Below are 13614 nucleotides of genomic sequence, written 5' to 3' on the forward strand. Positions count from 1 at the left end.
TAGGGAGGAGCTAGAGACAGACACAGACATTCTAGGGAGGAGCTAGAGGCAGACACAGACATTCTAGGGAGGAGCTAGAGGCAGACACAGACATTCTAGGGTGGAGCTAGAGGCAGACACAGACATTCTAGGGAGGAGCTAGAGGCAGACACATATATTCTAGGGTGGAGCTAGGGGCAGACACAGACATTCTAGGGAGGAGGTAGAGGCAGATACAGACATTCTAGGAAGGAGCTAGAGGCAGACACGGACATTCTAGGGAGGAGCTAGAGGCAGACAGACATTCCAGGGAGGAGCTAGAGGCAGACACAGACATTCTAGGGTGGAGCTAGAGGCAGACACAGACATTCTAGGGAGGAGCTAGAGGCAGACAGACATTCTAGGGAGGAGCTAGAGGCAGATACAGACATTCTAGGAAGGAGAGAGAGGCAGAAACAGACATTCTAGGGAGGAGCTAGAGGCAGACACAGACATTCTAGGGAGGAGCTAGTGGTAGACACAGACATTCTAGGGAGGAGCTAGAGGCAGATACAGATATTCTAGGGTGGAGCTAGAGGCAGACAGACATTCTAGGGAGGAGCTAGAGGCAGATACAGACATTCTAGAGAGGAGCTAGAGGCAGACACGGACATTCTAGGGAGGAGCTAGAGGCAGACAGACATTCCAGGGAGGAGCTAGAGGCAGACACAGACATTCTAGGGTGGAGCTAGAGGCAGACACAGACATTCTAGGGAGGAGCTAGAGGCAGATACAGACATTCTAGGAAGGAGAGAGAGGCAGAAACAGACATTCTAGGGAGGAGCTAGAGGCAGACACAGACATTCTAGGGAGGAGCTAGTGGTAGACACAGACATTCTAGGGAGGAGCTAGAGGCAGATACAGATATTCTAGGGTGGAGCTAGAGGCAGACAGACATTCTAGGGAGGAGCTAGAGGCAGATACAGACATTCTAGGAAGGAGAGAGAGGCAGAAACAGACATTCTAGGGAGGAGCTAGAGGCAGACACAGACATTCTAGGGAGGAGCTAGTGGTAGACACAGACATTCTAGGGAGGAGCTAGAGGCAGACACAGACATTCTAGGGAGGAGCTAGAGGCAGACACAGATATTCTAGGGTGGAGCTAGAGGCAGACACAGACATTCTAGGGAGGAGCTAAAGGCAGATACAGACATTCTAGGAAGGTGAGAGAGGCAGACACAGACATTCTAGGGAGGAGCTAGTGGTAGACAGAGACATTCTAGGGAGGAGCTAGTGGTAGACACACATTCTAGGGAGGGGCTGGAGGTAGACACAGACATTCTAGGGAGGAGCTAGAGGCAGACACAGACATTCTAGGGAAGAGCTAGAGGCAGACACAAACATTCTAGGGAGGAGCTAGAGTCAGACACAGACATTCTAGGGAAGAGCTAGAGGTAGGCACAGACATTCTAGGGAGGAGTTAAAGGCAGTCACAGACATTCTAGGGAGGAGCTAGAGGCAGTCAGACATTCTAGGGAGGAGCTAGAGGCAGACACATACATTCTAGGGAGGAGCTAGAGGCAGACACATACATTCTAGGGAGTAGCTAGAGGTTGACACAGACTTTCATGGGAGGAGCTAGAGCCGGACACAGACATTCTAGGGAGGAGCTGCAGGCCGATACAGACATTCTAGGGAGGAGCTAGAGGCAGACACAGACATTCTAGGGAGGAGCTAGAGGCAAACACAGACATTCTAGGGAGGAGCTAGAGCCAGACACAGACATTCTAGGGAGGAGCTAGAGGAAGACAGACATTCTAGGGAGTAGCTAGAGGCAGACACAGACATTCTAGGGAGGAGCTAGAGGCAGACACAGACATTCTAGGGAAGAGCTAGAGCCAGACACAGACATTCTAGGGAGGAGCTAACGGAAGACAGAGACATTCTAGGGAGGAGCTAGAGGCAGACACAGACATTCTAGGGAGGAGCTAGAGACAGACACAGACATTCTAGGGTGGAGCTAGAGGCAGACACAGACATTCTAGGGAGGAGGTAGAGGAAGACACCGACATTCTAGGAAGGAGCTAGAGGCAGACACGGACATTCTAGGGAGGAGCTAGAGGCAGACACGGACATTCTAGGGAGGAGCTAGAGGCAGACACAGACATTCTAGGGAGGAGATAGAGGCAGACACAGACATTCTAGGGAGGAGCTAGAGACAGACACAGACATTCTAGGGAGGAGCTAGAGGCAGACACAGACATTCTAGGGAGGAGCTAGAGGCAGACACAGACATTCTAGGGAGGAGCTAGAGGCAGACACAGACATTCTAGGGAGGAGCTAACGGAAGACAGAGACATTCTAGGGAGGAGCTAGAGGCAGACACAGACATTCTAGGGAGGAGCTAGAGGCAAACACAGACATTCTAGGGAGGAGCTAGAGCCAGACACAGACATTCTAGGGAGGAGCTAGAGGAAGACAGACATTCTAAGGAGTAGCTAGAGGCAGACACAGACATTCTAGGGAGGAGCTAGAGGCAGACACAGACATTCTAGGGAGGAGCTAACGGAAGACAGAGACATTCTAGGGAGGAGCTAGAGGCAGACACAGACATTCTAGGGAGGAGCTAGAGGCAGACACAGACATTCTAGGGAGGAGCTAGAGGCAGACACAGACATTCTAGGGAGGAGCTAGAGGCAGACACAGACATTCTAGGGAGGAGCTAACGGAAGACAGAGACATTCTAGGGAGGAGCTAGAGGCAGACACAGACATTCTAGGGAGGAGCTAGAGGCAAACACAGACATTCTAGGGAGGAGCTAGAGCCAGACACAGACATTCTAGGGAGGAGCTAGAGGAAGACAGACATTCTAAGGAGTAGCTAGAGGCAGACACAGACATTCTAGGGAGGAGCTAGAGGCAGACACAGACATTCTAGGGAAGAGCTAGGGCCGGACACAGACATTCTATCAAGGAGCTAGAGCCGGACACAGACTTTCTAAGGAGTAGCTAGAGGTTGACACAGACTTTCAAGGGAGGAGCTAGAGCCGGACACAGACATTCTAGGGAGGATCTGCAGGCCGATACAGACATTCTAGGGAGGAGCTACAGGCAGACACAGACATTTTAGGGAGGAGCTAGAGGCAGACACAGACATTCTAGGGAGGAGCTAGAGGCAGACAGACATACTAGGGAGAAGATAGAGGCAGACAGACATTCTAGGGAGAAGATAGAGGCAGATACAGACATTCTAGGGAGGAGCTAGAGGCAGACACAGACATTCTAGGGAGGAGCTAGAGGCAGACACAAACATTATAGGGAGGAGCTAAAGGCAGACACAGACATTCTAAGGAGCAGTTAGAGACAGACAGATATTCTAGGGTGGAGCTATAGGCAGACACAGACATTCTAGGGAAGAGCTAGAGACGACGCAGACATTCTAGTGAGGAGATAGAGGCAGACTCATACATTCTAGAAGGAACTAGAGCAGGACATAGACATTCTATGGAGTAGCTAGAGGCAGATGCAGACATTCAAGGGAGGAGCTGGAGGCAGACACAGACATTCTAGGGAAGAGCTAGAGCCGGACACAGACATTCTAGGGAGGAGCTAGAGGCAGACACAGACATTCTAGGGAGGAGCTAGAGGGAGACACAGAAATTCTAGGGAGGAGCTAGAGGCAGACACAGACAATCTAGGGAGGAGCTAAAGGCAGACACAGACATTCTAGGGAGGAGCTAGAGGCAGACACAGACATTCTAGGGAGGAGCTAGAGGCAGACACAGACATTCTAGGGAGGAGCTAAAGGCAGACACAGACATTCTAGGGAGGAGTTAGAGGCAGATACAGACATTCTAGGGAGGAGCTAGAGGCAGACACAGACATTCTAGGGAGGAGCTAGAAGCAGACAGACACTCTAGGGAGGAGCTAGAGGCAGACACAGACATTCTAGGGAGGAGCTAGAGGAAGACACAGAAATTCTAGGGAGGAGCTAGAGGCAGACAGACATTCTATGGAGGAGCTAAAGGCAGACAGACATTGGCAGACACAGACATTCTAGGGAGGAGCTAGAGGCAGTCACAGACATTCTAGGGAGGAGTTAGAGGCAAACACAGACATTCTAGTGAGGAGCTAGAGGCAGTCACAGACATTCTAGGGAGGAGTTAGAGGCAGACACAGACATTCTAGGGAGGAGCTAGAGGCAGACACAAACATTATAGGGAGGAGCTAAAGGCAGACACAGACATTCTAAGGAGCAGTTAGAGACAGACAGATATTCTAGGGTGGAGCTATAGGCAGACACAGACATTCTAGGGAAGAGCTAGAGACGACGCAGACATTCTAGTGAGGAGATAGAGGCAGACTCATACATTCTAGAAGGAACTAGAGCAGGACATAGACATTCTATGGAGTAGCTAGAGGCAGATACAGACATTCAAGGGAGGAGCTGGAGGCAGACACAGACATTCTAGGGAAGAGCTAGAGCCGGACACAGACATTCTAGGGAGGAGCTAGAGGGAGACACAGAAATTCTAGGGAGGAGCTAGAGGCAGACACAGACAATCTAGGGAGGAGCTAAAGGCAGACACAGACATTCTAGGGAGGAGATAGAGGCAGACACAGACATTCTAGGGAGGAGCTAGAGGCAGACACAGACATTCTAGGGAGGAGCTAAAGGCAGACACAGACATTCTAGGGAGGAGTTAGAGGCAGACACAGACATTCTAGGGAGGAGCTAGAGGCAGACACAGACATTCTAGGGAGGAGCTAGAAGCAGACAGACACTCTAGGGAGGAGCTAGAGGCAGACACAGACATTCTAGGGAGGAGCTAGAGGAAGACACAGAAATTCTAGGGAGGAGCTAGAGGCAGACAGACATTCTATGGAGGAGCTAAAGGCAGACAGACATTGGCAGACACAGACATTCTAGGGAGGAGCTAGAGGCAGTCACAGACATTCTAGGGAGGAGTTAGAGGCAAACACAGACATTCTAGTGAGGAGCTAGAGGCAGTCACAGACATTCTAGGGAGGAGTTAGAGGCAGACACAGACATTCTAGGGAGGAGCTAGAGGCAGACACAAACATTATAGGGAGGAGCTAAAGGCAGACACAGACATTCTAAGGAGCAGTTAGAGACAGACAGATATTCTAGGGTGGAGCTATAGGCAGACACAGACATTCTAGGGAAGAGCTAGAGACGACGCAGACATTCTAGTGAGGAGATAGAGGCAGACTCATACATTCTAGAAGGAACTAGAGCACGACATAGACATTCTATGGAGTAGCTAGAGGCAGACACAGACATTCTAGGGAGGAGCTAGAGGCAGACACAGACATTCTAGGGAGGAGCTAACGGAAGACAGAGACATTCTAGGGAGGAGCTAGAGGCAGACACAGACATTCTAGGGAGGAGCTAGAGGCAAACACAGACATTCTAGGGAGGAGCTAGAGCCAGACACAGACATTCTAGGGAGGAGCTAGAGGAAGACAGACATTCTAAGGAGTAGCTAGAGGCAGACACAGACATTCTAGGGAGGAGCTAGAGGCAGACACAGACATTCTAGGGAAGAGCTAGGGCCGGACACAGACATTCTATCAAGGAGCTAGAGCCGGACACAGACTTTCTAAGGAGTAGCTAGAGGTTGACACAGACTTTCAAGGGAGGAGCTAGAGCCGGACACAGACATTCTAGGGAGGATCTGCAGGCCGATACAGACATTCTAGGGAGGAGCTACAGGCAGACACAGACATTTTAGGGAGGAGCTAGAGGCAGACACAGACATTCTAGGGAGGAGCTAGAAGCAGACAGACACTCTAGGGAGGAGCTAGAGGCAGACACAGACATTCTAGGAAGGAGCTAGAGGAAGACACAGAAATTCTATGGAGGAGCTAAAGGCAGACAGACATTGGCAGACACAGACATTCTAGGGAGGAGCTAGAGGCAGTCACAGACATTCTAGGGAGGAGTTAGAGGCAAACACAGACATTCTAGTGAGGAGCTAGAGGCAGTCACAGACATTCTAGGGAGGAGTTAGAGGCAGACACAGACATTCTAGGGAGGAGCTAGAGGCAGACACAAACATTATAGGGAGGAGCTAAAGGCAGACACAGACATTCTAAGGAGCAGTTAGAGACAGACAGATATTCTAGGGTGGAGCTATAGGCAGACACAGACATTCTAGGGAAGAGCTAGAGACGACGCAGACATTCTAGTGAGGAGATAGAGGCAGACTCATACATTCTAGAAGGAACTAGAGCAGGACATAGACATTCTATGGAGTAGCTAGAGGCAGATTCAGACATTCAAGGGAGGAGCTGGAGGCAGACACAGACATTCTAGGGAAGAGCTAGAGCCGGACACAGACATTCTAGGGAGGAGCTAGAGGGAGACACAGAAATTCTAGGGAGGAGCTAGAGGCAGACACAGACAATCTAGGGAGGAGCTAAAGGCAGACACAGACATTCTAGGGAGGAGACAGAGGCAGACACAGACATTCTAGGGAGGAGCTAGAGGCAGACACAGACATTCTAGGGAGGAGCTAAAGGCAGACACAGACATTCTAGGGAGGAGTTAGAGGCAGACACAGACATTCTAGGGAGGAGCTAGAGGCAGACACAGACATTCTAGGGAGGAGCTAGAAGCAGACAGACACTCTAGGGAGGAGCTAGAGGCAGACACAGACATTCTAGGGAGGAGCTAGAGGAAGACACAGAAATTCTAGGGAGGAGCTAGAGGCAGACAGACATTCTATGGAGGAGCTAAAGGCAGACAGACATTGGCAGACACAGACATTCTAGGGAGGAGCTAGAGGCAGTCACAGACATTCTAGGGAGGAGTTAGAGGCAAACACAGACATTCTAGTGAGGAGCTAGAGGCAGTCACAGACATTCTAGGGAGGAGTTAGAGGCAGACACAGACATTCTAGGGAGGAGCTAGAGGCAGACACAAACATTATAGGGAGGAGCTAAAGGCAGACACAGACATTCTAAGGAGCAGTTAGAGACAGACAGATATTCTAGGGTGGAGCTATAGGCAGACACAGACATTCTAGGGAAGAGCTAGAGACGACGCAGACATTCTAGTGAGGAGATAGAGGCAGACTCATACATTCTAGAAGGAACTAGAGCACGACATAGACATTCTATGGAGTAGCTAGAGGCAGATACAGACATTCAAGGGAGGAGCTGGAGGCAGACACAGACATTCTAGGGAAGAGCTAGAGCCGGACACAGACATTCTAGGGAGGAGCTAGAGGCAGACACAGACATTCTAGGGAGGAGCTAGAGGGAGACACAGAAATTCTAGGGAGGAGCTAGAGGCAGACACAGACAATCTAGGGAGGAGCTAAGGGCAGACACAGACATTCTAGGGAGGAGATAGAGGCAGACACAGACATTCCAGGGAGGAGCTAGAGGCAGACACAGACATTCTAGGGAGGAGCTAAAGGCAGACACAGACATTCTAGGGAGGAGTTAGAGGCAGACACAGACATTCTAGGGAGGAGCTAGAGTCAGACACAGACATTCTAGGGAGGAGCTAGAAGCAGACAGACACTCTAGGGAGGAGCTAGAGGCAGACACAGACATTCTAGGGAGGAGCTAGAGGAAGACACAGAAATTCTAGGGAGGAGCTAGAGGCAGACAGACATTCTATGGAGGAGCTAAAGGCAGACAGACATTGGCAGACACAGACATTCTAGGGAGGAGCTAGAGGCAGTCACAGACATTCTAGGGAGGAGTTAGAGGCAAACACAGACATTCTAGTGAGGAGCTAGAGGCAGTCACAGACATTCTAGGGAGGAGTTAGAGGCAGACACAGACATTCTAGGGAGGAGCTAGAGGCAGACACAGACATTCTAGGGAGGAGCTAGAGATGACACAGACATTCTAGGGAAGAACTAGAGGCAGACACAGACATTCTAAGGAGGAGCTAGAGGTAGTCACAGACATTCTAGGGAGGAGCTAGAGGCAGACAGAGACATTCTAGGGAGGAGCTAGAGCCAGACACAAACATTATAGGGAGGAGCTAAAGGCAGACACAGACATTCTAAGGAGTAGTTAGAGACAGACAGATATTCTAGGGTGGAGCTATAGGCAGACACAGACATTCTAGGGAAGAGCTAGAGACGACGCAGACATTCTAGGGAGGAGCTAGAGGCAGACTCATACATTCTAGAAGGAACTAGAGCCGGACACAGACATTCTATGGAGTAGCTAGAGGCAGGTAGACATTCAAGGGAGGAGCTGGAGGCAGACACAGACATTCTAGGGAAGAGCTAGAGCCGGACACATACATTCTAGGGAGGAGCTAGAAGCAGACAGACACTCTAGGGAGGAGCTAGAGGCAGACACAGACATTCTAGGGAGGAGCTAGAGGGAGACACAGAAATTCTAGGGAGGAGCTAGAAGCAGACACAGACATTCTATGCAGGAGCTAAAGGCAGACACAGACATTCTAGGGAGGAGCTAGAGGCAGACACAGACATTCTGGGGAGGAGCTAGAGGAAGACAGATATTCTAGTGAGGAGCTATAGGCAGACAGAGACATTCTAGGGTGGAGCTAGAGGCAGACACAGACATTCTAGGGAGGAGCTAGAAGCAGACAGACACTCTAGGGAGGAGCTAGAGGCAGACACAGACATTCTAGGGAGGAGCTAGAGGAAGACACAGAAATTCTAGGGAGGAGCTAGAGGCAGACACAGACAATCTAGGGAGGAGCTAGAGGCAGACACAGACATTCTAGTGAGGAGCTAGAGGCAGACAGAGACATTCTAGGGTGGAGCTAGAGGCATACACAGACATTCTAGGGAGGAGCTAGAGGCAGTCACAGACATTCTAGGGAGGAGTTAGAGGCAGACACAGACATTCTAGGGAGGAGCTAGAGGCAGACACAGACATTCTAGGGAGGAGCTAGAGATGATACAGACATTCTAGGGAAGAACTAGAGGCAGACAGACATTCTACTGCAACAATTCTAGTTCTCCATAGAACTTTATGAGTACTAACTGTCATCTCCTTTGTCGGTAATGGGAAATGCTGTATTTACTGAAGGCACATTTTATATGTGATTTCAGAATTTTTAGAATGAAAAATCAGTCCAGGAGGAGAAAGAAGCAGATTTATCTAATGAGAAATATTACAAAACTGTTTGTTTATGAAATAAAAATGTAAACTATGGTTACTTTTTGGACTTATTCATACGTTGCAGAAAATGAATAATATTTCTGAAATCTCATGCACATGCTGCTTGTTTTTTCCTTGCAGATTTGAACTTTCAAAGCGCTTTTTTTTTTTTTCAAATCTGCAGTCTGTCAATTTCTTTAATGTTTTTCACCCACTCAAATAAACAGGAAAAACTAAACAAAAAAATGTCTTCTAGACCAAAGGGAAAAGTGAACAGAATCTATGGTCTGCAGTGCAGACATCTTAATCTGAATAGAGTAATGGTGCCATCTGCTGGTGGAAATGGATACTGCATGTGTACAGTACACAACCATTTAGAACAAAAAAAGTGTTATAAACACTAAGAAAAATAGTAAAAAAAAAAAACTATAACAACATAAAGACAAGAGAAAACAGCACAAAAAAAAGTTTGAAGTTCCCTTAAATTTTCTTTGTCGCAGAGTCAAATTAAAACGCCCGTAGAGGTGCATGGGGCTGTAAAGTACCATTGTACACCTCAGATTTAAATAAAGCATATGAGTCTATAGGTTGTAGGACTATTTTCAGCAGCGACTTGCAGAAATCGATTTCTGCCAGAAATTATCGGCCTCTCTTCTCGTTTTGGAGGGATTTTGACCCAGTCTTCTTTACAACGTTGCTTAAACGGATTTTCTGGTTTCAGAAAGCTTTGCCCCAGGCACAGTTTGTTGTAAAAAAAAAGCAAATAAAAACAAACAAAAAAAAAAACTTGCGTTAATCACCCTTCCCAGGTCCAGGGCCGAGTCTCCTCCACTGCTGTTTTGTCTGTTATTTTCTGCAGCACTGCAGCCAATCAGTACGTTCATCAGTTCTGTCAGTGTATGCTGTATACATGATGTATATATTCAGTGTTCTTCTACATTCTTTCACATTACATCCACAGATGTCAATTTATTTTATTGGGATTTTATGTGATACCAACAGAAAGTAGCAAGTATTTGTGAAGTCTAATGATGCATGATTTTCTAAATAATTTAAAAATATAAATCTGTGCATTTGCATTCACCCCCTGTAGTCTGATACCACTAAATTAAATCCTAAGTGACCAATTGCCCCCTGAAGTCATATAATTAGTAAGTTGAGTCCACCTGTGTGTAATTTATCCTCAGTATAACTACAGCTGTTCTGTGAAGGCCTCAGATGTTTGTTTGAAAACATTAGGGATCAAACAGCATCATGAAAACCAAGGAGCACACCGGAGAGGTCAGGGATAAAGTGGTGGAGAAGAGTAAAGCAGGATTAGATTATACAAAATAGCCCAAGCTCTGAACATGTCACGGAGCACTGTTGAATCCATCATCCAGAAATGGAAGGAGTATGGCACAACTACAAACCTACCAAGACATGGGTGTCCACCTAAACTGACATCCCAAGCAAGGAGAGCACTAGTTAGAGATGCAGCCAAGACGCCCTTGGTGACTCTAGAGGAGATGCAGAGATCCACAGCTCAGGTGGGAGAATCTGTCCACAGCATAACTACTAGTCACATACGCCACAATTAGCCCTTTATGGAAGAGTGACAAGAAGAAAGCCATTTTGCAAAGCAAGCCATGATAAGGCCTATTTGCAATTTGCAAAAAGCCATGAAGAGGATACAGCTAGCATGGGGAAGAAGGTGTTCTGGTTAGATGAGAATTTTTTGGGCTAAATGCAAAACACTATGTGTAGTGGAAAACTAACAGTGCACCCTGAAAACACCATCCCCACTGTCTTACATGGTGGCAGCATCATGCTGTGGGGAAGCTTTCCTTCAGCAGGGACCGGAAATCTGGTCAGAGTTGATGGGAAGTTGAATGGAGCTAAATACAGGGCAATCCTAGAGGAAAACCTGATAGAGGCTTCAAAAGCCTTGAGACTGGGGCGTAAATATACTGTCAGAACTATATTAGATGGCTTAGATCAAAGCATATTCCTGTGTGTGAACGGCCCAGTCACAGCCCAGACCTAAATCCCATTGGCAATCTGGAGCAAGATTTGAAAATTGCTGTTCACAGACACCTCCATCAAATCTCACTGAGCGAGAGCGAGTGTGCCAAGCTGGTAGAGACATACCATGAGCTGGTGGTCAAAAATAGAGGGGACCCCATGACACTTTTTATAAAATTTATTTATATATTGCACAGGCACCGGCTGGTGAATACTCCCATCATCGTACACCTGCTCTTGCAGATATCAGCGAGATCAGGTGTAGGATGATGAGAGTAGTACTCTCATCAGCGGACGTCCCATCATCGTACACCTGCTCACGCTGCGATCAGCGAGATCAGGTGTAGGATGATGAGAGTAGTACTCTCATCAGCTGACGCCTGTGAACTTTTTACTGCTGGTCACAGCTGCTGGCTCACACGATGTTATCTGTATGACAGCATGAGCGTTCTGACCAGCGGTAACGAACTTACCACCGATCCGAGTTGGTGTTTCTCGCGATAGTGTGGGAAACACCCAATGTTCGGGACCTCCATTCATTTGAATGGGGTCCTGGTTCGGGTTCGAGTTCGGGTACTGTTCTTGTACAAGAATGGAACTTCTTTAAAATGTTCGGCCGAACCCGCCGGACCCGAACATTCATGGATTCTTCCATCTCTACTTAGTATTGGTATGTAACGTCCAATTTCACTTGCGGTACAGAATGGATCAGTCGTGGTGGACCCAGTGGTGCGGCCATTTCTCCATTATGTCCCAGGAGCCATATTTCAGGACGCATGTTGCTGGTACGCCTGAGAGCAGCTTGTGCGGCCTAAACGTTCTCCCATGTCCTGCAGCGTCTCCGGACTTGTCTCCCATTGAGCACATCTGGGACCTCATTGGCCGCTGATTACACAGGGAGCTGCCAGCAGCGGATCTTGATGATTTTCCCAAGTGCATCTAGTGCGACAGAACATTTTTCAGACAGCCATGAATAATCTCGCTGATAGCAGATTTCTGCACGTGACGTTCATGCTCCATACTGAATAAATTGGGATGTTTAGAAAATGTTTCCTTTTTTCATCGTGTCTGTCCATCCTTTGATTTCCATCATTCCCAATTTTTTTTATATACAGTATATATAATACTCTTCGGGGGCACTAACTGAGGAACAATATTTTTTATGGACACTTAAAGGGGTTTTATTACTTTACAGGGGGGTCAAAAAGACGGCACTATTACTTTCTAGGGCGTACATGTGTGCGATTACTGTCTACGGTCCACAAAAGAAAAAAAAAGTACCATAATGCCCCATCTTATTGTTTAGAGGGCACTAGGGGGCATCATTACTATTTAAGTGGCCATTATTATCATGTGAAGCAATAAATGTTACTGGGCAAACACAGCAGGTGACGTAAAAGGGACATCTACCACTGTACAGTCACTGTATGGCGGTAATGTCAGTCTTGGTCTTTGCATAGTGATTTTTATTCCATAAAACCATTATTGCCTACTGAGGGCCGGACTGGCCATCTGGCAATTCAAAGTTTTTTTTTAAGACCTCTCCAAGAAAAAAATCTAGGTGTTTCCGTCCACATCATAATATTTTATGCGAAACACTTTTAATTAGCTCCACTCCCAATGCTGCATCCTCCATCCCTGCACCTGGGGGGGGTGGAAAAATGGGACCTAGGCGCCATGATCTTACCTAACGTTACGAAATGTTAATTGTGCAATACCAGGAGCAAGCAGCAGATGGCGGAAGGTTATCACGTAAGGACGCAATGCGTCAGAAGGAAGAAAGCCGTCTATAGTGTCGCCCCATCCCACTCCAAAGGTCTATACAATGCAGGGGTGTAAAAGGTCTATAAGGATACCATGTGAGCACTATGGAAAACGTCCGACTCGATTAATTATGACCGGCGTTTCGTGCGCAGATCTTAATGGAGCTCTAGAGTCGGATGCTCTGTCTTCGTTCTTTAATAAGTTGAGTTCAACTTTGGTGCACCGCAAGAAATGTTCCTCCACCCAGTGGCCGGTGTATATTTTTATCGTAATTTATACCACCTTGGCGGCACAAATTAATTGTGAAGTGCTGAGGAATATGTTGGCGGTATAGAAATAAAATTATTATTATAATTAAATTATGATGAAAATTTTCAGGCATTCAAACTCTATCTGCTCTTTTCAAAAGTTGGGACTGAAATAAAAATGCCAGAAAATGTATTACAATCACACGTTTTGTTATACACATGTTTATTTCCTTCGTGTGTATTGGAACAACACCAAAAAAACTGAGAAAAAAGGGCAAATTAGACATAATTTCACACAAAATTTTGGGTAAAGAACTCTTTTTCAAGCATGTGATGCTCGTTCAAAATTGCCTGTGGCAAGTAACAGGTGTGGGAAATATGAAAATCATACCTGAAAGCAGATAAAAAGGGGAGAGGTTGACTCAATCTTTGCATTATGTCTGTGTGTGCCACACTAAGCATGGAGAACAGGAAGAGAAGAGAACTGTCTGGGGACTGGAGAACTAAAATTGCTGAAA

This window comes from Ranitomeya imitator, chromosome 4 (genome assembly GCF_032444005.1).
Source record: "Ranitomeya imitator isolate aRanImi1 chromosome 4, aRanImi1.pri, whole genome shotgun sequence".
Lineage (NCBI taxonomy): Eukaryota > Metazoa > Chordata > Amphibia > Anura > Dendrobatidae > Ranitomeya > Ranitomeya imitator.